The 26,731-nt window shown below is 43.2% G+C and overlaps 2 pseudogenes; one reads left to right on the top strand and one right to left on the bottom strand.

Moving 5' to 3' along the window:
• Positions 1-396: 396 nt before the first annotated feature.
• Positions 397-7,573, top strand: LOC140700849 (large ribosomal subunit protein uL6-like; annotated as a pseudogene).
• Positions 7,574-18,707: 11,134 nt separating this feature from the next.
• LOC102527925 (histone-binding protein RBBP4 pseudogene) lies at positions 18,708-20,561 on the bottom strand (annotated as a pseudogene).
• Positions 20,562-26,731: the final 6,170 nt, after the last annotated feature.

Below are 26,731 nucleotides of genomic sequence, written 5' to 3'. Positions count from 1 at the left end.
AAAAGAACCGGTGTTCACTACGGAAGGATTGTCCTTGAATAGAAGGAAACACCGCTCATCTCTTCAGGTTGGAGGGGAGGAGGGCAACAGGGAAGGGCTGTTGCCAAGCAGACAACTTTGAAGACGCAGGTGAGAATGGGACAGCTGGTGCCTAGCACACTGGTTTTCCTGGGAGAGTGGAGGCCAGGGCCTGTGCACAGAGGGCCGGAAAAGAGGTAACTTAGGAGACGAGCGGACGAGGGTTCAGGTTTGGACGAGCAGCCGAGGGAGACAGGAGAAGGAGCTGGCCCGTGACAAAAGGATTCTTAAGGGTTAACTGATGTTGAGAACCATGAGTTGGTCACGGCCCTCATCTGCCCGGCTCTGTGATTTTCTCCACAGGCTCAGCCCTGAGTAATGATAGCGGTGGCCGTCTGTGGAGAAAGACACAGTGAGGAGCCCACCCTTCCTGCCGGTTCTGGGGCAATTCAGCGATCAGGGAGCACCCTCCGGAGCTGTATGTGTACCAGGGATCCTAGGTCTCCCAGGAGAAGTGGTGAGGGACACTGACTCTGGGGCGTGCAACCTTCCCACCCCTCAAGAAACCACACATCAAGGACAGGAAACTCACCAGGTGGCATGAGGATGCCCAGGACTTGGACCCTGGCTCCCTGGAGATGAAGAAGGTGCAGGCTGCCCTTCTGGCTGGTTCCCAGCCCTGCCCCTGGTGCCCCTCACCACCTCTCAGCTGTTGCAGACCTCACATTTGTTAAGCTCTCCCCAAATACCAGGCAAGTTGACATCTCATTCAGCCCTCTCATAATATTAAGAAGATGGCTATGATGACTCTAATTTTACAGATGAGGATATTGATGCTCAGGATGCTGGTAAACTTGCCCAAGGTGACCTGGCCGGGAACTCTCTCCTGACACAGCTGGGTGAGGGTCTGGGGTGTGCAAAGACCATGTCTTTTTCTGTCACGTGCCCTTCTGGTTTTTTTCCATCACTGGTTATCGAAGAACACCACTCCCTACGCTGGATCCAAAGATTCCTGGAGATCCTCAAATGGATTCCCAGGATCTGTGAGGATGTTTTCTGTCCTTCAAAAGCCTGTACTTTGCTTGAGTGTCAGAGACTTTGGCCTGGAGAACTGTGCTGGCGGGTGAGGGGAGACCTCTGAAGCCTGAGTGGGTGTGGGCAGCAGCTTCGGGGGCATGTTCAGAGCTTGTCCTAGTGCAGCTCGCGACCGGGGACACCCTGGCTGAGCACAGCAGTGCCTTTGCCAGGGGTGTGTTTGAGAGGGAGGGCTGCGGCTGCCCGGCAAGCCAGGAGGAGGCACGCAAGCTGCCAAGTGGAAAATGTCAAGGACAATAATGATTACAGCAGGAAAAGCTTGATTGACCTTCAGAGGGCAAAGTCCAAGGGGCTTGGTGCTCAGTTATAACCCTCAAGACTGCCGTCCAGGGCAAGCGTCACCTACTCCAATGCCTGTCCCCAGGACTAGGGGGACTTGGAAAAGGACAGTTCAAAGGGTAGCGATGCACAGCATATTACAGCTGAAAAGCACTTCCACTAAAAAAATTTTTTTCACATCTTTCAAAAGTCCCTCTAAGGTGGTGTTATTCAGCCCATCTTATAAAGGAAGAAACGGAAGTCAGTGGCGTAGATCACAAGACGCGACAGTGGCGGGGGCAGAGATCAGGCCTGGGACCTTCAGCCCACGTGAAGCGCCTTTCCTGGCAACACAGAGACGTCAGCGTGGATGGAGGTCAGATGCTGTCTCCTTGAGTTATCTAGTTAACACGCCTTCATATCAATGTGCTATTTTCTCCTCCTGTAAACAGTCAGTGAATCAACAGACGCTTTGCAAAGGAATACGCCTCTGCGGAACGCTGTACAACGGGACAAAGGTCCCTAACACTTCACCGTCAGTGGCTGGAAAGTTTCCTCTGACTCCTCACCAGGGCAGGCCCTCCCTTCAATAAAGTCCAATATGTCATTTGCTTTCATTGCCATGGCGAGCACAGGGCAGGCATATGGATTTTGGCTTTGGTAATGAAAAAGAAGAAAATGAGACTTTGGAAACCACTGTGTGTTAAAGAGCAAATGCCCTTCCCACCACTGTTTTCTGGACAACGCCCCGCAGTCACCCCTCCCTGTCTGAGGCAGAGGCCACGAACTGGCAGGACCTGGGCCAGAGGCACCTGGCTGACGTGAGCTGACCTCCATCATTTCTCACAGTATTTTTAAAGATTTATCTAGTCAACCACCGTCTAACATTTGGTTAAGACCATTAAAAAAAAAATCAGCTTTCTGACCCACCTCAAACAACAACAACCTGGTTAGAAAATGGACCAAAGACCTGCATAGACATTTCCTCAAAGACGTACAAATGGCCGATAAACACAGGGAAAGATGCACAGTGTCACTAATCATGAGGGAAATGCAAATCAAAGCCACAGGGAGATGCCACTTCACACCCCTTAGGATGCTATTATGCTCTTCTTTTAAAAGAAGGAAAGAAAGAAAGCAAGGTAAATAACAGGTGTTGGCTGAATGTGAAGAAATTGGAATCCTGGTGCACTGCAGAGAGGAATGAATGTAAAATGGAGTAGCCACTGAGGAAAACAGCATAACAATTTCCCCCCCAAAATTTTTAAGTAAAATTACCATACAATCAGGCAATTCCAGTTCTGGGTACTTACCAAAAGTCACCAAAAGCAAGGACTCAAACAAAAATTTGTACACCCATGTTCACAGAGCTTTATCCACAGTAGCTAAAAGGTGGAAGCAAACCAAATGTCCCATGAGGGAAGAATGGATCAACAAAATGTGGTACGTTTGTGCAGTGATAGTGTTCAGCCTTGAAAAGGAAGGACATTCTGACACAGGCTACAACATGGACGAACCCTGTGGCCATTATGCAAAGAGAAATAAGCCAGTCACAGAACGACATACATGGAATGATTCCACCCATGTGAGTTACCTGTAGGGGTGAATCCGTAGAGACAGAAAGTAGAATGGTGGTTGCCAGGGGCTGGGGGTGGGAGGAGTGAGGAGTCAGCGTTTAGTGGGTATGGAGTTTCAGTTTGGGAAGACGAAGCATTTCTGGAGATGGATGGTCGTGATGATAGCACAACAATGTGAATGTACTTAATGCCACTGAACTATACACACTTCAATGGTTAAAAAGGTACCTTTTATGTTACATATATTTTCCCACAGTCAATAACCATTTTTTCCTGGAAAAAAATAGAACAAGAATAGGCAGTGAAACTGGACCCACTTTCTCTTGGTCAGTGTGTCCACAACACAGGAAGCATCTGAACAGGGGCTCACGTGAGCCCACGTTCCAGCAGCAGATTATTGGCGCAGCCAAGGAGCCCACAAGGGAAATCTTCAAAGGACTGAGGCTAAGAGGACCTAAGCAGTAAAGGCGGATACAAACGGCAAAGCTTGGGGAGCGCCAGCTGCTACTTCTGGGAACGTGTGTTTCTTTCCCAAGGCTCACAGGATTGGTGACTGGCCAGGTGGGAATTCATTGTCTGGACCACACTGTACTGTCAGCTCTCTGTATCCTCATCCACAAATTCAACCAACCATGGATCAAAAATATTTTTTAAAAAATTCCAGAAAGTTCCAAAAAGCAAAACTTGAATTTGCTGTCCTCTAGCAACTATTTACATAGCGTTTTCATTGTATTAGGTATTCTAAGTAATCTGGAGACGATTTAAAGGACACAGGAGGATGTGTGTTGGCTATATGCAAATACTATGCTATTTTATATAAGGGACTTGAATATTCCTGGATTTTGGCATCGGCTTGGGGTCCTGGAACCAATTCCCCAAAAACACCAAGGGACCACTTGGTATCTCAGAGGTCTCATCTCAGGCAGAACCCCATCGTATTTTCTGAGCAGGGAAGACTCTCCTGCATGTGAGTGTTCTTCCTGGGCCTGGCCGATCAGGTGGCAGACCACTGACAGCACATGGGATGTCTCAGCTGGGACCCAGCTTGCCTGGAGACTCATAAACCCCTCCAGCCAAGGCAAGGCCCCCAGGAACACGGTTTTCAGTTCCACATGTAAGGCTCTTGTAAATCGCTGCTCTGTCCTAACAACGAGTAAAACGCAGAATGGACTGAAAAACAAGCAGCCCTTCTTGGGTTTACAAGAGAGGGGAGGACACAGGTCAAACCACTGCCCACAATGCGGGAGAGCCCGGCACAGACAAGGAGTCCGCTCACCTGAGCCGAGACTGGAGCAGATGCTGCCATGGGAACCTGGGCCCGGGCAGGAACACCTGAGCTGTAATTAAGAAAAGCTCAGTGTGGACAAGGCTGAGGGTTAAAAACTACAGGGGACCCAGCCTTAGGGAGGGCCCCAAACTTCTGTGAGATTTACTTCCAAGAACTTGATCGCGTTCTCACAGCAAATATCCAAGAAAAATCTCCTCAAGCTTCCAGCAGGGGAAGGAGAGAAGGAACCATTTTGAAATCCGCCAGAGCACAGCAGCTCTTCTCAATAAATTAGCCTGCCCCAGGGGAAACTGGTCAACCAGAGCCTAACCTGCTGAGGTGTTATCAGAGCCTAACTGGCCTGGGGGAAGGGAATTGCCCAACTCCATCCCACCCTGCCCACCTAAGGGGAGACAAAAATATTTGTGAAGTTCAAAGTCCAGAGGCATAGGCTTACCAAGAGCCTGAGTCCTAAAGATAGACCACAGAGCTGCCCACTTCTTCCCACACCGCACCGCCACACCACCAAGGGCCTAGATACAGGAGTTTCTTTTACCTGGTACATCATGCCCAGTTATCAAGAAAAAAATGACAAGGCTTGCCAAAAGGAAAAAATTTTGAAAAGACAGAGCAAACATCAGAACCAGACACGGGAAGGGTGTTGGAATTGACAGACCAGGAATTTAAAACAACTATGATTAATACGCCAAGGGATCTAATGGATAAAGTAGACAGCATGCAAGAGCAGACGGGCGAGGTACACAGAGATGGAAAGTCTGAGAGAAAACCAGAAAGGAACGCTGGGGGTCAAAACCACTACAACAGAAGAGGAGAAAGCTTTTGATGGGCTTGTTAGCAGACTGGATACAGCTGAGGAAAGACTCTAAGACCCTGAGGATGTATCAGTAGGAACTTCCAAGAGTGGAAAAGGACAGAGGCTGAAAAGAGACAGAGGAGAACACCTGAGGACTGTGGGAGAACCACAGAAGGTGGAACACATGCGCAACGGGAACACCAGAAGGAGAGGAGACCGAGAAAGAGACAGAAGAGATACTTGAAACAACAGTGACTAAGAGTTCCCCAAATTAATGTCAGATGCCACCCCACATATCCAGGAAACCCAGAGAACGCCAAGCAGGATAAAGGAATAAAACAGCAACAGTGACAGCAGCAGAAGCCCCACGCCTAGGCATGTCATTTCAAACCACAGAAAATCGAAGATGAAGAAAACACCCTGAAAGAAGCCAGAGGGGAAAAAGCCATCTGCCTTTTAGAGGAACAAAGATAATTTCAGTCAACTTCTTAAAACTCACTCAGTGAAGAAGAGAGTAGAGTGAAATCCTGAAAGCTTTGAAAGAGAAAACTCAGCATCTTAGGATTCTGTACCCTGCAAAATTATCCTTCAGCACTGAAGGGGAAATACAGGTTTTCTCAGGCACACTACAACTGAGGGAATGTGGTGGCAGTATGTCTGCCTTGCAAGAAAGGTTAAAAGAAGTTCCTTAGAAAGGATAAAAGTACTACAGGTCAGAAACTCGAATCTATGTAAAGAAAAGAAGCACGTCAAAGAAGCAATAGTGAAGGGAAAATAAAAACCTCTATTTTTTTCTTACTCTTTTATTTTTTTTATTGAAATATAGTCAGTTTACAATATTGTCATATTTTTCTTGGCCTTAATTCATCCAACAACAACAAATAGTTGTTGAAAATAATGAAAGCAACAATGTATTTGATTGTGTATGCTTTTGTATATATCTTTGGTATATGTGTGTTTATGTATATAAACATATATACATACATATGCTTAGGGACATTTATAAGTAAAACATAATACTAATGACACAAGAAAGCAGAGGGAGGAGCAATCACATTTCTACATATTAACAATAAACATTTGGAAACCAAAATTAAAATGTAATATCATTTACAATCATTCCAAAGAAAATGAAATACCTAGATATACATTTAAAAAAATACATACAGAACCTGTATGCTAAAGACTGCAAATAGTTGATGAAGAAATCAAAGACCTAATTAAACTGATAGACATTGTGCTCATGGATTGGAAGACAACATAGCAATGATATCAGTCCTCCCTAAATTGATCTGCAGGGTTACTGCAGTTTTTGTCAAAATCTCAGTGAGGTTTTTCATATACATAGACAAGCCTATTCTTACATTTACATGGAAAGGCACAGGACCTGGAATAGCTGAATATTTTTTTTCTGATAAATACACATCATTTTACTAATCAGTATTTGATAGTGGATGAAAACATGCATTTGTTATTATAAGGTGCTTGAACTACCCAGGAATTAACTTAGACTCAGACTTTACAACTTTCACACAAATTAACTTAAAATGTATCAAAGACTAAATACAAAAACATAAAACTCCTAGACAATAACACCGGAGAAAATCTAGATGACTGGGTAAAATGGTGACTTTTAGGTAAAAACCAAAGGCATGATCCATGAAGGAAATAATTAATAAGCTGGATTTCACTAAAATTTTAAAAAATAAGTTCTGCAAAAGACAGTGTCAAGAGGATGAGAAGACAACCCAGAGACTGGGAGCATATCTCACAAAAGACACATCTGATAAAGGACTGTTATCCAAAATATACAAGGGACTCAAAAATCCAGCAATAAGGAAATGAACAACCCTGTTTAAAAATGGGCCAAAGACTAACAGAACCCTCACCAAAGAAGATAAACAGATGACATAAATAAACATATGGAGTTTGTGCTATATCTATTGCAATCCGACTGTCTCCATTCCAGAAAACGTTGATATCGCTCTGAAGGGACACACAGCTATTAAGAAGGGCCCCAGAGGGACCCTGCAGAAGGACTTCATCACGTCAACGTAGAACTCAGTTTCCTTGGGAAGAAAGGAAGAGGCTCCGGGCTAACAAGTGGTGGGAAAACAGAAAGGACGTGGCCACTGTTTGCATTACCTGCAGTCACGGTCAGAGCATCATCAGGTCACACTGGGCTCATCACAAGATGGGATCTGTGTATTTTCCCCCCATCAGTGTCGTTCGGCAGGAGAATGGGTCTCTAGTTGAAATCCAAAATTTCTTGGGTAAAAATACATCCACAAGGTTTGGGTGAGGCCAGGAGTAGCTTGCTTAGTATCTCAAACCCAGAAAAAAGAATTAATTCTTGAAAGAAATGACAGTGAACCTACACGAAATTCAGCTGTTTTGATTCAGTAAGCCACAGCAGTTGAAAACAATGATATCAGAAAATTTCTAGATGATATCTATGTCTCTGAAAATGGAATGGTTCAGCAGGCTGCTGAATCAGTTCTAAGTTGTCCAGCTACTGAAACAAGATGCTGGGTGGTTTCCTAAGACCTCTTTGTTATATTTTAAAGATATAGTAAAGTCCTGTATTGAAAAGGAAAAGATGTTCCACATCATGTGTCATCAGGGAAATGCAAATTAAAACCACAGTGAGATTCCACTACCCACTGAGCAAAATGGTCAAAATCCACAGCACTGACAACAAATGCTGGGGAGGATATGGAGCAACAGGTACTCTCATATATAGCTGGCAGGGATGTAAACGTGCAGCCACTTTGGAACACAGTTTGGCAGTTTCTTACACTTAACCACATGATCCAGCCATCATGTTTCTTGGTATTTACCCAAAGCAACTGCACATGGATGTTTATGGCAGCTTTTCTCATAACTGCTGAAACTTGGAAACACCCAACATGTTGTTTCAGTAGGTGAAGAGACAAACTGAAGCACATTCAAAGAATGGAATATTATTCAGTAATGAAAAGAAGCAAGCTATTAAACAGAGGAAATTTAAATGCATATGACTAAGTGAAAGAAGCCAATCTGAAAAATCGTACATACTATACGATTCCCACCATGTGACATTCTGGACTAGCAAATCTGTGGATAAGGTGCTTGGCAGGGTTAGTGAAATGGGGGCAATGAAGAAGTGGACCAACAGAGGATTTTTAGGGCAGTGTAAACACTGTGTGATACTTGTCATTATACGTTTGTCCGAACTCAGAGAATGTTAGGGGTTACTCTTGGTAACCCCTAACACAGACTACAGACTTTGAGTGATTATGACGTGTCAATGCAGATTTACTAACTGTAACAAATGTACCTCTCTGGTGGCGGACGTTGATGATGGGAGAGGCTGTGCATATGTGGGGACAGAAGGTATGTGGAAAATCTCTGTACCTTCCTCTCAATTTTGCTGTGAACCTAAAATTACTCTAAAAAAATATATAGTCTTTAAAGAAACTCAGGAGCTGGCTGAGGTCTCCCTGACACTCTGAGGTGAGACTCGCAGGGGTGGAGCCAGCAGCCCCAGCAGCAGGGCCCCAGTGGGAGTGGTCCTGGGTTGAGCAGAAGAGGTCGGTTACCAAGAGGGTGTTTGAAACAAGCACTAGATCAAAGAATAGGAGACAAAACAGATAGAGGACACGGAAGAAGGAAGCCCAGCAGTTGAAACAGAGTTACTAAATGGGATAATTAACAAGATGACAAATTGGCGGGAGAAGATAAGAGTTAAACTAGCGTCAGAGTGAGGGGCTGGGCTTCTCTGGTTCCATTCGTTCCCTCAGAAGCACAGAGCCCCAGCCTGAGTATTCCTGTCACATGTGGGTACGTGGGTACAGGGTGCTTCCTCTCCCTGAGGACAGCCACGTGGGTCCTGCAAAGGGAAAGAATACCAAACACATCAGATGCCATCTGGAAATACATGGATGGAGTTTCAGTCCTCTGAAAACCTCTCTGACAATGTCCACTGCAGTAACACCATAGAATGATCTCTTCAACAGGCACAGTTTATAACAGTAGCATTAGAAAGACAATTACTGAAAACTTGGACAGTTGTACAAGCAGAAAATCGGGACTGAGGTCTTACAGAGCCAGCATTGGCTACCATCCGAATCTCAGTGTCCCGCAGGCGCTGACCACCCAGTGCCTGAAAGGTTTCTGTGATTGTGGCAGATGGGAGAGCTTCAAGGTGAAGGCTGAATTTGTCCACAGACTGACTTCCTTCTGGCCCTGAACTGATTTCCCATGACTTGTGGTAATAATGTGTCCACATGTTGTATAAGTCTTCATACTTTCAGCACGGGCTTTATTACTGCGGGCCTCCTGTGTAGGGCTTCGTTTCCTGTAGCCCATCTGTGTGCAGTTGTGCATTTTTATGATGTTTGTACAAACAAATATATGGAGAGGCACCTAAGTGCCATAGTAATTGTTAACCCAGACCGGAGGAGTTACACAATTTTATTTCTTTTATTTAACGTACGTTTCATTGTACAGAAAAATAAGAGTGAGAAGTAAAAAGCATGGTGTGTTATGATTAGTTAGAAAACTCAGTGGATGAGTTTTAACTCAATTAATTTTAATTAAAGGCTAATGTGAAATCCAAAACTAGAACCAGAAACTCTGTTAAGGCGTACAGGCTACACATAATGGGGAGGATTGTGCCTCAAAAGTTGAATAATGACCTCCCCGAATACCGAGCTGCTCTAACAAATACCAAAGGAAATGAGAATGGCACCTATTTTCCTGCTAACGTTGGTGGTTCCTAGATAACACGGAAAGGTGTGACGCACAGTCCGGTATCGGTGAAGCCAAGGGCGCGGGGACTGGCCCAACAGCTACTGCGTGCTGGGGTTTCAGCAGGTTCCGAGGGTGCTGAGGTGCACGGTGGGAGGGAGGGAGGTCAGGGAGATGGGAAAGCAGTTCTCTGACGTCCAGAGCGGTCTGGGCACCTCCATGGCTGAACCCTCCGAACTCATCGCTCACTTCCCTACTTCGCTAGTTTCGATAAGCTTGTTGCTTAGAAACGCACGTAAAATGTGAAGTGGGGGCACCGCAAAGCAACCCGTCACACCCACCAGGCCCTGTTTTATTACCTTTATGGCATTTCAAGGTGAAAGCCTATATTTAGCCCTTCTTTTTCTCAGGGAAATTCCAGACAGCTGCAGGGGAGCCTGGAGTGTCTCTTGCCTGTCAGCGGGGCCCTGTGCTCTGGCTCCGAGAGCTGCAGGGAGCAGGGCGGGAGGTCGGCGCTTCCCCAGGACGCGCACAGTCTCGGAGCCATTGACAAACCTGGGCGTGACTGCCGGTCCCGTCATGGCCTCTTAAGTTCCGCGGGATAACCTTACATATGGGAACATTTCTTCTTCTTCTTCTTCTTCTTTTTTTTTTTTTTTGAATATGAGTTATACATAGAGAAATTGCTTGTAGCTATTTCCAGACCAATTTATCTGCAGTTATGGGAACCTCTTAAAGGAGAAGACATGATCTGTCTGACATCCTTCATCCACCCACTCCCCTTTCTCTTTTCTAATGAAAAGTGTGCAGCAGTGCAAACTCCCTCTGCATCAGTCTTAGGCCCAGAAGGCCATCTGGCTAACCCAGGATGCTGTACCTTCAGTGACAAGATGAACAAATTTTTTTAAGTGAATGAAAGCAATTTCTCATATTTTTTCAGATAGAGCAAAAAACTGGAAGACAGTCCCAGGAAAGAGCTAGCAAACATCACCAATAGGCCAACATCTCCGCGTAGGTAACAGGAAGAGGCGGCTGACATTTCCCCCACGCCACCGCATGTGTGGATTTCGGACCTCGCCCCTGCTTTCCTTATTTGCTGTCCCTTGCGCGTCAGGTTGTAAATCATCACTCCACCTCACCCCAGCTCTGCTGGAAAGTGTCTCCAACTCTATAAAGCACAGTGTAGGTGGCTGTTCAATTAAAGGCACAAGGTCTGCAGTCAAAAGATCTGGATTTGGGGCCTGTGTTCATCACGGACTCACTACGTAACTTCCAGCAATGTTACTTACACTAGTCAAGTCTTTGTTCATCTGTAAAATAGGATAATAGTAGTACCTACTTCAGTTTCTCACCTATAAAAAGAAAAAAATAACATTACGTATCTCACTGGGTTAGTGTGAAGATGAAATAAAGAACGCAGCGGGCATAGCACAGAGAGTGGGACACAGCAGGCATTCAAAACAGGTGGTTACACAAAGAAAGCAAACGTATGGTTACCAAAGGGGAAAGGGGGTTGGGGGGGAAGGGATAAATTAGGAGTGTGGGATAGCCAGGAAGCCAGCAGGGCTGGAGTGGAGTGAGAAGGAGACAAGACGAGGAAACATTTTAGGGAGGGACCGGATACTACAGACCAGTGCTGCCTGATAAATATAACCCAGAAATGTGAGTCTCATAAGTAACTTAAAGCCTTCTATTAGCCACACTAAAAAAAGTAAAAAGAAACTGGTGAGATTATTTTTAGTAATATACTTTATTTAACAAATATATTCAAAATATTATAATTTCAATATATAGCACATGCACTCCAGTGTTCACAGCAGCATTATTATAATAGGCAAGATATGGGAGCAACCAAAATGTCCATCGACAGATGACTGGATAAAAAAGATGTGTGACATATATATGTATATATACATACAATGGAATATTACTCAGCCATAAAAAGGAATGAAATTCTGTCATTTGCAACAACTCAGATGCACCTAGAGCGTCTTATGCTTAGTGAAATAAGTCAGACAGAGAAAGGCAAATACTCTACAGTATCACTTATGTGTAGAATCTAAAAAAAAGAAACCAGCGGAAGTATAACAAGTGAATACAACAAACAGAAACAGACTCACAGATACAGAGGATAAACTAGGGACAGCGAAGTGGAGAGGGGCAAGAGGAGGTAGGGATTAGGAGGTACAAACTACTATGCATGAAATAAATAAGCTACCAGGATACATGGTGCAACACAAAGAATATAGTCAATATTTTGTAATACCTTGAATGGAGTATAATCTATAAAAATATTGAACCACAAAGAAGTTGTACACCAGAAACTGATGTACTTTTGTAAATTAACTATCTTTCATTAAAAAAAAAAAGAATGAAACTCCTAGACAAACATTACCAATGTTTTCATGGGTTTTAGTCACTTGGTTGAAGGACTTAACTTCTCTGAGCCCATGTGTCTTTCTCTGTAATGTGAGACCCCCTTTCAGGAAGAGGAACCCCGAAGCAGAGACCGCAAGGCGAGAGCGGGCCTGGGCTGCGCGGGGAAGCCCAGCATGGCTGCGGAGGAGACGCGAGGAGGGAAGTAGCAGGTGTGGAAAGTAACGGGAGGGGGGTGGTAAAGGGACCACGTCGCTCTTTCTCCGTTTCTCGGAATACAGGGAACTGTACGTGAACTCACCACCCAGCCCTATGCCACAGAGTTGTGGTTAGAAACTCAGCTCCAGACTCTTCTACGCCAAAATGATCTATATCTGCGGTCTTTTTTTCCCCCTTTTCATTTCCACAAATTCAGTTCATCTAATATACATGAAAGGCATAGACAATTTGAGCAACAGTGTTTTCTGATTTGCTCCAGAAGGAGAAAGCCGTTCAGAGGCACAGCTGCTGGGCAGGTGATGGAGTTTAAGCTTTCCGGGTTTTTCACTTGCATGGGCCTCTTCCAAGTCTCCGTTAATTTTGTGTTCTTGCTTTGTCCTTTCCCTCAGGAGGGCCTCTCCAAGTTGTCTAAGCTTCGGGACCCACATAACCTAGATCTCCCCCTACTTAGGATTAACGCTGCATCATAGACCTCTCCTTGGGTAAAAGTCGGGGAGGGACTTAGACACCCCGTCTGTTCAGCGCACCTGGGGAGGGCTGGGCATTTACGCTGCAGGGGAGCCAACGCCCTTTGGAAAGGCAAAGTTAAACAGAGAGAATTACGCAGAGAGAATTATTTGTGTCCTTCTCAAATCTGTCTGATCGTAAAACCAGGCATGTGGCTTCTAAAATATACAGATTCCTGGGCCTTAATCCAGATCTACTGACTCAGTCTCAGGCAAGGGCCCAGGAACCCTTATTTTAAGAAAGCTCCACCTGTGGGGACCAGTGTGTTAGGGCTTCTGAAGCAGAATTTTGAAATAATGAGACATAACTCTGGGAATTCCTGGAAGAAAGAGCAGCCTCGGCCCCACAAACAGGAGAGCTCCTGAGACATTCGCTGTTGAGAGAGACACTCCATCAGGGATTTATAGTCTGGGTAGCGCTTTCCCTCCCCTCAGAAGTGCATCCAGTTATCCAATAAATGAAGGCCCAGCATTGGCCCAGGTAAGAGGAGATGGACACAATGCTGCTTTCAGGTGGCCTCCAAGGATGCGGCTGGGGCCCCTCCCAGGAGGAGCACCGTCTTCTGCACCTGCGAGGACCTGCATTGGAGCAGTGGGAAAGCATGATCCTGGGCCTTCCAGCTTCCACACCTGGCCTGAGTCTGGGAGCCACAGGGAGAGGCTGAAAGGGCAAGTCCAAGGGCGTCTACGTGCAGGACAGAGCTGCGCGTTAGAGACAGGGTCATAGGCTCGGGGTTACCCAACCAGTAGACTGGCAGATCTGGGAGGATGTAAGCCTGAAAGTGTCAGGGAGAAACAGACAGACTTAGTTACATACAACTAAGAGAATCTGCAACACAGGGAATTAAATATGCAGAGTCTAACATGTTGATGAAAATAGAAAAAGAGCTGAAAGCAATCATTGCTGCGTGAGTCCTGCGGTTTGGTGGGGAGGAAGGTGAGTAGGGGATGGGGAAGCAGGATCCGATTTGAGGCTCCTCTGTAGAGGTGCAGAATGGGGAGGGGGGGCCAACAGAGGGAGCCAGGGCAGGTGCCGAGAATTTGCATCGGTACCACTTCCAGTTACATGGGGGATGGAGAAGGCCTCAAACAGTGGCTTAAAGAGAAGATATTAAAGGAAAGAGGATGGAGAGAAGCCCTTGGAGAGGGAGTTAAGAGGGGGTCAGCAAATCACAGTGAGTGAAGGCTAATCCAGAGGCAGAAGCCCCACAACTGAGATGGGATGGACCCCAAGGGAGTGGCTTTAATAAAGTCTGTTAGCGTGTTCAAAGGCCCCAGGTTTAAAGGAGGCCCCACGAACTTGCATATCATTAGAGAGGCAACATAGCGAAATATATAGTTCCTCTGATTCACATGGCCAACTTCCAGGAATTAAAAAAGAAAGTTCAAATCTGTCAGTGATAACTCACAAATCTTACAAACCTGGAACGGAGCTAGGAATCAGAGAAGGGTCGACACTTTTAGGACAAATGTACCAGAAAGAACATGAGGTGGAAGGGACTGAGTCAGAGGCAGTTATCAGCTTCTATTTTCAGAAAACAGCAGCCTTGGACACAAACCAACAGGCAGGCAGTGTGCAGGTGCTGGCCCCGAGACCAAATGAACATCAATCTCTGGTCACAGCTGCACACAGAGATAGCAAATCACTATTTCCCCATCTGAGGAACTAAGATAAAGATTGCATGACAACATAGTTCTTCCCCAAAGAAAATTTGCAACAGTGGGCACTCAGCCTCTGAGTTAAGACTCTCTCTGGCCTCCTGGGTGATCTGCAACCTCTAATGCCAAGTTCTTCCCCAGCCAGAAGCCTGCTTGCCATACTAATCACCTCTGGACATGTTCAGTATTCGGGAACTCTCCTATGTCAGCAGCTAGCTAGAGGCAGGGGCCGAACCCAAGCAAGAGTCTTCACACTGACTTCAAACTTGGCTTTGTTTTTCCTTGTTCTAAACTGGGATCTGTGGCAACTCAGGCCATCCATCCATCCACATTCATCTAACCAGGAAGGTGTCAGCACTAATGCCAGGCACTGGGGAGAAAGAGCCAAAGGCACGGGGGAACCAGGTGTGAGGGTGATGCTGCTGTCATGATGGTCTGACCATGAACTTGCTGCCTCGCTCTCTAAACCTCAGTTTCCTCAACCTGAAAATGCAGCTGGAGATAGGCACCTTTTAGAGTTGTTTGGGGAATCAGAAATAATATACATAAATAATATACAAAACAAAAACAGACTCACACATCTAGAAGACAAACGTATGGTTACCAGGGGAGAAAGGGGGTGTATAAATGGGGAGTTTGGGATTTGCAGATACTAACTATATAATATGTATATATATAAAATAGATGAACAACAAGGTCCTACTGTGTAGCACAGGGAACTATATTCAATATCTTGTAATAGCCTATAATGAAAAAGAATATGAAAAGGAATATATATGTATGTGTATGTATGACTGAATCACTATGCTGTATACCTGGAACTAACACAACATTGTAAATCGACTACACTTCAATTTAAAAAAACTAAAAAAAAAACACAGAATGGGAAAACAAGAAACAATATCTATAAATTGCCTACAGCTGCTCCATAAGGAACTCTTATTACCATTGTCGCAGACTGTTGGAGGACACCGAGGGTTACAATGCAGTCTGTCAGCACCACGATATGAGAAAGCATGGGGTGTCGTGCAAGAGCAGAGGGGAGGTTTCCAAATATATACTGGACGAAAGTGTAAAGTGAAGTTTCAGAATTTTGAAGGATGGGTAGGAGTCAGCGAGGGGAAGAGGCAGGCGGAGTACTTCCGTGTAGAGAAAGCAGCAGGTGCTAAGGCGCGGAGGCATGCAATATTATGCATAGTTTTGGAAGAAGGTTTATATGATGGAAGTAGAGAAAGGGTTAAGGGGAAGGGTGGCTGTGACCCAAAAGGGATGAGCGGGGGCCAGAGTATGAAGAGTCTGTGTGCTAAGCTGAGAGCGTTGAACTTGAGTTTCATGCTGAGAAGAGACTCGGAAGAATTTTAAGTAGAGCAGTCTGATGGTGTTTGTGGGAGGGGTAAGTTGGACAGAAGTCACACTAGTGGCAAATGCTTCAGTGCCAGCTGACAGTGTGAATTCTAGGGCTCATAAAAAGACCTATTTTAGAGCAATCGTGGCACAAGAACTTGCATTTTCACTTAGTGCCTTAATGTACATCTTACTTATGAAAAAAGTTGAGGAACAACGAGGTACAGTATAGCATGATAGATAAGAGCACGGGCTCTGGACTCAAACCGTGTGTATTCAGAACGAGTCTCTGCCACTTCCTAGCTGGCTGACCTTGAGCAAGGTATTTAACCCCTGTGGGCCTCAGTCTGCCCATCTGTAAAATAGGAACAATAATAGCACCTACCTCAAATGGTTGCTGTTAAGGACTGGATAAGGGTAGAACAGTGCATGAACAGAGGTCACTCATTAGTGCTGACCAGTAATTAGGAGTGGAGTTGGTGCTAGGAAGGCTGTTTGGCCTCCAAGCCACTCTCCATGAGATGGTCACCTTCACTGACTTCTTGGCTTTGACTCTGTGGACAAGAATTCACTATCAGTTAAGCCACATGGGTCAGAGTAACTCCCAGTTACTCAGTTTATGTAAAAATATTTTTAATAGTCACTCAAGCATCAACATCAATTATAATGCCTCAAACAGACAAGTTAATTATTTCAAGCAACATAAAACAAATCTACCTTCTGTCACACTTAGGATTTTTTTTCTTTTTTTCCCATCTATTTCTTAAGATATGAAAAAATTTTAAATTGATTTATAATCATTTTACAATGTTGTGTCAAATTCCAGTGTAGAGCACAATTTTTCAGTCATACATGAACATACATATTTTCATTGTCACATTTTTTTCGCTGTGAGCTACCATAAGATCTTGTGTATATTTCCCTGTGCTATACAGTATAATCTTGTTTATCTATTCTACAATTTTGAAATCCTGTCTATCCCTTCCCACCCCCCCCATCCCCTTGGCAACCACAAGTTTGTATTCTATGTCTGAGTCTGTTTCTGTTTTGTATTTATGCTTTGGTTTTGTTTTTTTTTTTAGATTCCACATATAAGCAATCTCATATGGTATTTTCCTTTCTCTTTCTGGCTTACTTCACTTAGAATGACATTCTCCAGGAGCATCCATGTTGCTGCAAATGGTGTTATGTTGTTGGTTTTTATGGCTGAGTAGTATTCCACTGTATAAATATACCACTTCTTCTTTATCCAGTCATCCATTGATGGACATTTAGGCTGTCTCCATGTCTTGGCTATTGTAAATAGTGCTGCTATGAACATTGGGGTGCAGGTGTCATCCTGAAGTAGGGTTCCTTAAAATATGAAATATTTGGTACTTGCAAAATAACATATGAAGTAAGTATGTTACAAAGTGTAGTGACAAGCGCACTGAAATCACTATTCTGGAGCACTCCAGAGCCACTGACGCTCCCTCGGTGCCTGCCCCCCTGAGAGTTTGTGTCCCCTCCCTCCCGGCCAAATGCATATGTTGAAATTCTAACCCCCAAAGTGATGCTGTTCGGAGGTAAGACCTTTGGGAGATGATTAGGTCATGAGGGTCGAACCCTCTTGAAAGGGATTAGGGTCCTTATAAAGAGAGGCTCCAGAGAGCCTCCCTGTCCCTCTGCCAAGTGAGGACATAGCAAAAAGAACCAGGAATGAGCCCTTACCAGACACCAAATCTGCCAGCACATTGACCTTGGACTTCCAGCCCCTGGAACTGTGAGAAATGTATGTTGTTTATAAGCCACCCAATTTATGGTGTTTTATTACAGCAGCCTGAACCACTAAGCTCCTGGGTGAATGTGTGGAGCAGAGCATCCTCTGTCCTGGATGCATAATGTGAGAGACTTTTATATGAAGCTACAGAGGTTTCAGAGTTAATTTGTTACCACAGCATAATCTAACTTAGTCCGATCAATAGTTTTAAGGGATAAATAACTCTATGTAAGTGTTAATATCCCTCTGCACATTAAAAATGTCTTCCCACAATCTTCCGTCTTCCATTTTTGTTGCTGAGAATTCTGCTGTCTCACTGTCACTCCTTTACTGGTAATCTGTATTTGTATCTTTTCCTTTGGCTAATTTTTAATATCTTCTCTTTGTCTTTGACATTCTGAAGTTTTACAACAGTGTGCTTAGGTGTGTCTATTTAAATTCATCTCACTGAGGATCCTGTGGGTCTTAGTATCTGAGGTTGCTATCTTTCATACTTCTTTTTATAATGTCTCATTCGTTGTGTCTTCAAATACTGCTTTGTCACCTCCTCTACTATCTCCTCTTGAAATTCTGGTTAGAGGCAGAGTGCACCTTCTCTCTCTGTCCTCCATGACTCCTCACCTCTCTGTCTCGTTTTCCAGCAACTATCTCTCCGTGCTGCATTCTGTGCAAGGTCCTCCAATCTATACTTACCACTCCCCAGTTCTCGTTTCAGCTGCAGGATCCTCTGCTGTTAATTCTTCCACTGGGTTTTTTATTTCAATCTCTTTTTTTTATGTAAAAAAGCAATTTATTCCATTATAAGCACACAATCAGTCATGGAGAGTAACAGGCCTGCTGGTGAAACAGATCACCCAGAATAAGAGACAGTATCGAACTAGTGGTCAAGGACTAACTCCTAGAAAAAAAAAAAAAAGCAACTCTTATCCAGGATTAATTTAATTTTAAAAACAAATACAAGCTATCAATTTACTCTTCTCAACTTAACTGACAGTCTACCTGTGGTACAACTGTCAGGTAAAAACATACATCTTTACAACTTGGTGGTCCCAAGTTTTTTTTTTTTAAACCATTTCACAGAAAGGAAAGAATATGAAAACAGCTCAAGAAATACACTACAAGCAAAAATATATGGGGAAAGAGGAACACGCAGTTTTGATTTAACTGAAGAAAATTAGAGGGGACTGGTCTATTTAAGAAAATGTGCATCCTGGAAAGTTAGGTGTGAAGATTTTAGAGTAGGAATTTATATGACTTGAATCTCCCCTATTTCCTGAATAAAAATGACATCTTGCAGTATTTATACTTCATGGCTCAGACACCTACCTCACTTGGCTCTATTTCTTACTCACTCTAGCCTTTACTTAAATGAGTCTGAAAAACTTGGGGATACAGCATAAGAAGAAAAATAACCACACACAATATTCCCCCTTTGACCTCTGTTACTAGAAAATTCCTGACGAAAATTTAAATATAAGTCTGTGGCTTTGCTGAATCAAGCCCCCAGTTAATATTTAGAAAACACCTTCTGTTTGGGCTAATAACATTGTTGATGGAACTTATTACAGAGGGATAACCAAACAAAGTCTGTGTCTCAAAACCAGTGTTACATCAATCTCAGGGTTGAGAGGCAGAAAAGGGGAGTCTAAAATCACAAGAAGTGCAGACTTATCTAGGACCCTTGTCCTTCTGGATCCACGCTTCCTTCGGGGTCTTCATCATTATAAATGTTCTCTGCCATTTGCCACACTTGCATGATACTGTCTTCTGATACAGAACAAATCACCCAAGGTTCATTGGGATTCCAGGAGAAATCAGGTATCTTGGCAGTGTGACCACCATGAATAAACAACAACTCTGGTGGCCCATCTTCTGTATCTTCTGGAGACTATTCCTCTCCAATTTTACTTAAATCCCAGACATTCAGCCTGCGATCGGTACCACTAGAAGCCAAAATAGTCTCATTGCAAGGTGACCACTGAGCCTGGAATGTTTCATCCTTATGTGATTCAAAGGAATGCAACTTCAGTTTCGGATTTCTCAGATCCCACAAGGCAACAGTCTTGTCAGCTGATCCTGTGGCAAGAATGAACTCACTATACGGATTGAAAGAAAGGCAGTTCACTTCAGCAGGGTGAGCATCAGCTGAGTGGCTTGGTTTGGAAGTATTGTTTGAACGAATATCCCAGATTGTAAGCTTCTGATCATCAGCAACTGATCCAAACAGAGACTCATGGAGCAGATGCCAAGAGACTGCTGTATGCCCTGTAAAGATGGTCTTTGCGTCCACAACTTTTCCTTCCTTTGGAACAGCACTGATGTCCCACAGGCAGATGGTATGGTCATCTGAAGCACTAAGTAAGTGCCCACTGAGATTTGGGTTCCAAGAAAGCCCATAGCCTTCCTTCTGATGTCCACGGAGATGCAAGTCTGGGTTGCACTCTCCAGAAGGGTCTGGTTTAGAAGGATGTTTCGTATAGTCAAAAACAAGAACATCACTGGATGGAGTCTTTGTTGCAATGATGCAAGGGTTCTGGGGCATATAACGTGCCCTGTTTACTTCTCCTTTATGGTTGATCTTGATTTCTATTTCAGTTTTTCCACTAACTGAGCCAAAACCTCCAAATTCTCCTTTTTCACTGTCATAGTGTGAAGCATCAAACTAAGCATCATCATTAGGGAGCTGCACGCTGGCTATCACAAGGTGGTTCTGTTCATCTGATGTGTGTGTCCCCAGGACAAGTCGATGAATACTGAAATCTTTCCCTTCTGGTCTGGTTACATCTAGAAGCCACTGTGCAGTTAGGCTGGGCCACTCCAGAGCATGGGTCATCACCAAATCGTAAAGAAAAGGGGTCTTCTTTTTCCATATTTTGTACTCTTCATTGATCACACATTCCTCCACTGCGTCATCAAAGGCTACTTCCTTGTCGGCCATGGCGGGTAGGCAAGCCAGGGGGACCCCAGGGTTGAGCGTTGCAGGAGGGGCGGGGAAGCTGCGTATTTCAGTCTTTTCATTTCTAGAAATTTCATGTTGTTCTGTTTAAAATATGTTCTGCTCTTTCATATAGTTGCTTTTTCCTTCCTCGCATTTTTCCTTTACATTTTATTTTAACATATTAAACACATTCATTTACTTTTAAATTTACCCGTGCCTTTAAATGATGGCACATATTTTATCACTCATGTTAAGTGCTTCAGGGTAAGAGAAGTCCTCTCTCTCGCTCTCTCTCTCTCTCTCTCTATATATATATATTTATTATTTCTAATTTCTTATGCCTTAGGAAATAAGAAACTTACTACTGGATCCTTTCCTGCCCCTCAATGTCTAATTCTGGGCCCAGTTATCACTAAGGGCCCAGATCAAACTGTATAACATCCATTATTGTAGGTAAACCAATATCACCCTGTGTATGCTGTTTAGTGTGTCTTTCTCTTGTTATTGAATCTGTCTCCAGTTGGCCCTATTTCTGCTGCAAACATCATGATTTTAATTCAGGGGTCTATGATTATTTCTAACTCTCAGAGACCTACCTCCTTTTCATAGCTCATGGCACCTGCTGTGTTTTGGAGAATGCCCAAAAGTTTGACCTCTGGGTATGGGGATGAGATTGGACAAACTTTTGCTTCTTAATACCGTCTGCCTGGGAATAAAAATCTCTGGATGGGAGGAAATAAAGAAAGGAAGGAAGGAAGACAGTTTTTGGAAAATCTGTATATACGTCTGTCCTTCCCGCTAGGGAGAATATGGGGGCAGGTATCCTGCGTGTCAATAAGGAGTTTTCAATAATTAGGGATAGTTTCGACTGACAGAGCTGCGGTCTACCCACTGTTGTAAATCCTGGCTTATCAACTACACTAAAGTTACCCCCATTTTCTAATTGGTTTATGGCTTGTAATCGTGCGTCAGCCCAATTGTTGCAGTAAGGGCAGGCATTACCTCTTCTGCAAACTTTCTAGACGAAACCATCTCAGCAATGTTCACTTATTTCATGTGACAAAACAGATCCCACACTTCTAAGAACAAAAACTAGAACAAAATACCTGGATTTGTTTTCAAGTGTACACTTGGCATTTCCTACAGGTGTGATGGCCACATTACAGGTGTGACTCTTAGGGATGGCAATGTTCACCAGGAATGTTCACCTTACCGAGCGATAGTTACAGGTTTTTTATTTTAAGTATATGGATCCATCCTCAGAATCAGCATATAAAACCTGCATTAGTCCCTTATCAGACTGTCTACCGTCCAACTGCTGGGCTGAACCCTGCAAGCCTGCAAGCCTTGTATTCGCCCAGTCCCAGGGCTGAAGGAGGAGCCCAGAGTCAGCAACAGACACCAGAGGTTTACCGGATGGGGGATCTTACACGGCTGAAGCAAGGCCCTGGAGTGACACCCCCAGGTGTGCGGCAGAGGGTGGCAGGGAGAGGGAGGTTCCCAGTTACGGGGGAATTGACATCAGGCTGGCGCATGGGTTACCAGGGAGACCGGCAGAGGAACACACCCCTCATCATCCCTTTGAGAAACTGTCATAGTGGAGACAGTTCTGGTCTGAAGATTGGAACAGTCACTAGCTGGGGCCAAGGACAAGCATGTAGGCGTTTACTGATTAGGTCCTATGATTAAGAGGAAAGGTTAGTCACGTGAGTGGGTATAGGTGGAGCAGGGACTGGTCCAGCAGGGGACGTACAGACGGCAAGAGAGCAGCCTTCTGGGGTGGCCTGACCACACACCAGCACATTAAGTCTTGGTTGAGAGAACGAACACTTATAAAATACTGTTGAAAGAAATGCAGTTTCTTAGGGCTGCCATAACAAAGCACCGCAAGCTGGATGCCTTAACAGAACTGTATTCTCTCATAGTCTGGAGGCCAGAAGCCTGAAATCCAGTGTTCACAGAGCCAAGTTCCCTCTGGGGCGTCTAGAGGAAGATCCTTCCTTGCCTCTTCCAGCGTCTTGTGGCCCCAGGTGTCCCTTGTCTGGAGGTAGCGCAACTCCAAGCTTCACCTCCCTCCTCCCTCTGTGCGTCCCTGCGTCTTCACACGGCGTCCTCCTCTCGGTGTCTTACTTCTCCTTACAAGGACACCCGTCATAGGATCAGGGCCCTGCTCCAGGATGACCTCACCTGGACTAATTACTTCTGCAATGACTATTGCCAAATGAGCTACATTCTTAAGTACTGGGGACTAGGGCTTCAACGTGTCTTTCAGTGTGGGGGAGCAGATACAGTTCAACTCAATAACGGTATTTATTCCTCCAAAGATAAGATTTTATCTTCCACATGCTCTTGGATCATACTGTCTTAGAATCACAGGAATTTGTTTTCTGTGGACTATGTTTGGATGCCAGGTTTTCACTTTTTATCAAGCAATGCTATAAGAAAGAGCTTAATGAAAGCCACTATTGTATTTACTAATCAAATTCATTCAGAACTTTGCCCTATGTGATTTTTTTTTCAGAACTCAGTGTTACAAAATTTATCCCCTTGACCAACTTGTAGGGTTTTTTTTTAGAGTCAATGAGAATCGCATGCCTAATTATGTGGGGTTTTTTTTTCTTGCTTTGGTTGCCATGAAGCTTAACAATTCAGCCATAACTTAATTTTAATAACTTTGTAGGGTGCTGCAGCTACATATCTGTATTTTTATTTCTCCTCTGGTGTTGATATTTTATTTTCATTGGGATGCTAAATAATTTTAAAAATTGCTTCTTATTACGAGTCACTTGAATATTTGTTTTAAAATGTAGGTAATAGGTAGAAAAAACAAATAAGTAAATCTCCCTCTCTCTCCCTCTGCCTCTTTCTCTCTCTCTTTTTCATTCACAGCAGATTTCCCTCTTGTCCCGGCTCATCCATCACTGAGTGACTGACCAGAGATTAAGAGCTATCAACATTCTATTCTCCAGTTTATGTTTTAAGTGGATGATTCAAACAGTACACAGATAAAAAGGGAAGGGGAGGCAAAACAATCGCTCACTTCATTCTTGAGCAAGTCAACTAGATCTCACTGACTTTCTTCAAAGATTAGGAAAAAGTTCAAAAAATAGCAGGGGACCCACACAACAGTAAAAGTAAAAGAAATTTGGAAACACAGAGAAAATAAACAAGGAAAAGAAAATAAATCAGTGAAAATCACACCAAAAGCACCAAGGTGTGGAACTTAAACCAAAGAAAACTATTAGAAAAAATAAGCTATTGGAAAAAAATCACATAGAATTTAGCAATAAATGGCATAGAGTAAAAGGGATCACGGAGAAGATGAAAGATATGGACAAAAGACAATGGAGAACTGATGAATGAATGACCGCTGTCTTTTAAGATGTGAACGAATTAATGGAACTAAAAGTATGCATAATAGAAGAATTTTTTGAAATAAAGCAAGTCTTAAAATTACACTTAGAGGGATCACCACATTTCAAGAAAATTTAATAAAAGCTTTTTTCTAGAACTTCAAGGATTGAAAAAAAAATCCTACAGTCATTTAGGCAAAGGGAAAAAGGTCATCTTCAAAAACAAAGACATTGCAAGCAATGTTAGATGCTAGAAGAAAATGGAACAGTGATAATGAATATCGAGGGGGAAAGTGTTCTATACCTGGTCTAACCACCTATCATGTATAAGAGAAAGATGTTCTCAAATACGCATAAACTCAAGAAACATAACATTTATGCACTTCTGGAAAATTTATCATGAAAAAAATTAAGAAAAGGAACAGATGAGTAACAATAATGAATTCATGAATGAGAAAGTCATGGGGCACAAAAGGTTTGGCCATGTGCTTTGATTCTATTTATACACAAACTGTATTTAAATAACTGGTATTCTAAGTCATAAAAATTACATACAATTGTTATAATGCTTATATGGAAAATTATATAATGTGAAGAATAATATTTTGATGATAATCAACTGAAACATGAATCACACTTGTCCTCCAAACTAATACAAAATGGGGAAAGAAGAAGATAGTCTGAGTAGATTAATTTCATTGTCTTTCATCCTCATTTCATTTCTATGGTAAACTAAGAAATATAAATGTAAGCATATTATTTAGCACATTTTACCACTTCCAAATTGCCAGAGTGTGGTAGGTGACCTTCTAAAGTGGCCCCCAGTGGTCCCCAGCTCCCAGTATTCATGCCCTGATGTGTAGGCTGGACATAATGACCTGCCTGTAACAAAGGAAATGTGGCAACATGATGGATTTCACTTCTGAAAGTAGGCTATAGGAGACTGTGATTTCTGTCTTGCTTATATTCTTCCTCTGACTCTTCCCTCATGCTTGTTTTGATAAAGCCAGCTGCCATGTTGTGAGCTGCCCCATGGAGAAGCCCACATGGCAGGAAACTGAGGCTCCCAAGGGCCACTAGGAACTAAATCGTGCCAAAAGCCACAGGGGTGAACTTGAAAGCAGATCCACCCCACGTTAAGCCTTCAGCTGAGAATGAAACCCAGTTCAACATCTGGGAAAACTGAAACAGTGAAAATCCTGAAGCAGAGGACTCAGCTAAGCCATGCCAGGATTCCTGACACACAGAAAGTATGAGTTGTCTTAAGCTGCTAAATCCTGGGGTAATTTGTTACACAGCAATAGATAACTAATACACAGAGGAAGATAAAACTAAAAACAGAACAAAACAAAAAGAAAGGAAACACAGATCACAAAGCAAAAGAGAAAACAAACAACAAGAATACACAATGTAACCAGGTATAACAGATAAGATTAAATATGTCTAATTACAATAATTTCAAGTGGAATAGAATAAACTATCCTAAAAAATGATTAAATGGGACAAAGAGAGTCACTTCAAAATGACAAAGGATACAGCTCCCAGTAGTTACTACTAGTGTGAATCTTCATGTATCAAATAATACACCATTAAAATACATAAAGCAACACTTCAAGAAATAAGAGGAAAAAATGAAATGTTAGATGATGTCAGTGAATTTTTAAAAATTCTTGAAAAACCAAGAAAAGAAAAAATATATATGGCTATAGAGGATGTTAATAACATGATCAAAAAGATTGATGATAATATCTGCTATATAGCTGATGCTCAATAAAAACTTATTCTATAAATCTTATTGCATGCAAAGAAAAAATAATAATATTTTAGACACCCATGTAGTATTTACAAAGGAAAATCACATGCATAGGAGAAAAAAATGTAGACAAAATACACCAAACATTTAAGAGGAATTATTTAGGAATGGATTTATTGGGAATTTTTACTTTCTGTTATTAATTTCTGATTGTTTTCATTTTTTACCACATACTTAGTTTGCTTTCATAATAAATAAATGAATTTCTAAAACGTTCCTTTTCATCTTTAGGATATTCCTGAATAATTCCATTGTCTTTCTTTCTTTTCTTATAGGAAGAACTGTTCTACCTTCTGAGAGTAAACATCTCATAGTTCCATTTCTCTTAGAAATGTTATTCCATTAACTATCCCCTCTGTTTTGAATTTCCATGTTTCTGCTTCTTCACTTTACCCTACAAACATAGCTGTCTCCTGTCCCCAATCCTAGAGCATCCCTTCATATTAAGGACCAAGTTTCCTCCTGGCCATCTCTGCCAAAATTCTCTACTGCATCCTCCAATTCTGCAATTGCAAATCCACCTCTTCTAGACATGCATTTTATTGAGTCAATATTATTTATGAGGCTTTGTGCTTAGAGTAATTACCAACTTGCCCCAAATCCTCAACTCCATCAAAAGGGTTGACTCCATCGAAAAGATCAAGAGCAGAGGCAGAGAAGACGATGCTCTCTGAATAAGTCAGGGCCTCTCCTGGCAGGAGTCATGAATGAGCATTCCTCCAGGCTGAGTCCTCCCCTCCCCGGGCTTCAACATTCCACCAACATGGATCGAGAGTTCACCTGATTCTCAGAACTCGGCCTCCACCCACAGAGTCAGAGAGCCCAAACACTCATTCCTATTTCCTGTACTCAGAGCCGCCCCATCATTTTATTTTTTGACTCCTCTGGGACTGGTTTTAATATTCCCTTGATCCCTGTCTTTGTCAGCCACCACAAGAAGTCCCAGACTCCCAGGTCCCACCTGAAGTCTCATTCCCACAAGGCTTCGAACATTTCCTAATCTA

This window comes from Vicugna pacos, chromosome 13 (genome assembly GCF_048564905.1).
Source record: "Vicugna pacos chromosome 13, VicPac4, whole genome shotgun sequence".
Taxonomy (NCBI): Eukaryota; Metazoa; Chordata; class Mammalia; order Artiodactyla; family Camelidae; genus Vicugna; species Vicugna pacos.
This window is presented reverse-complemented; position numbering and strand designations above follow the sequence as displayed.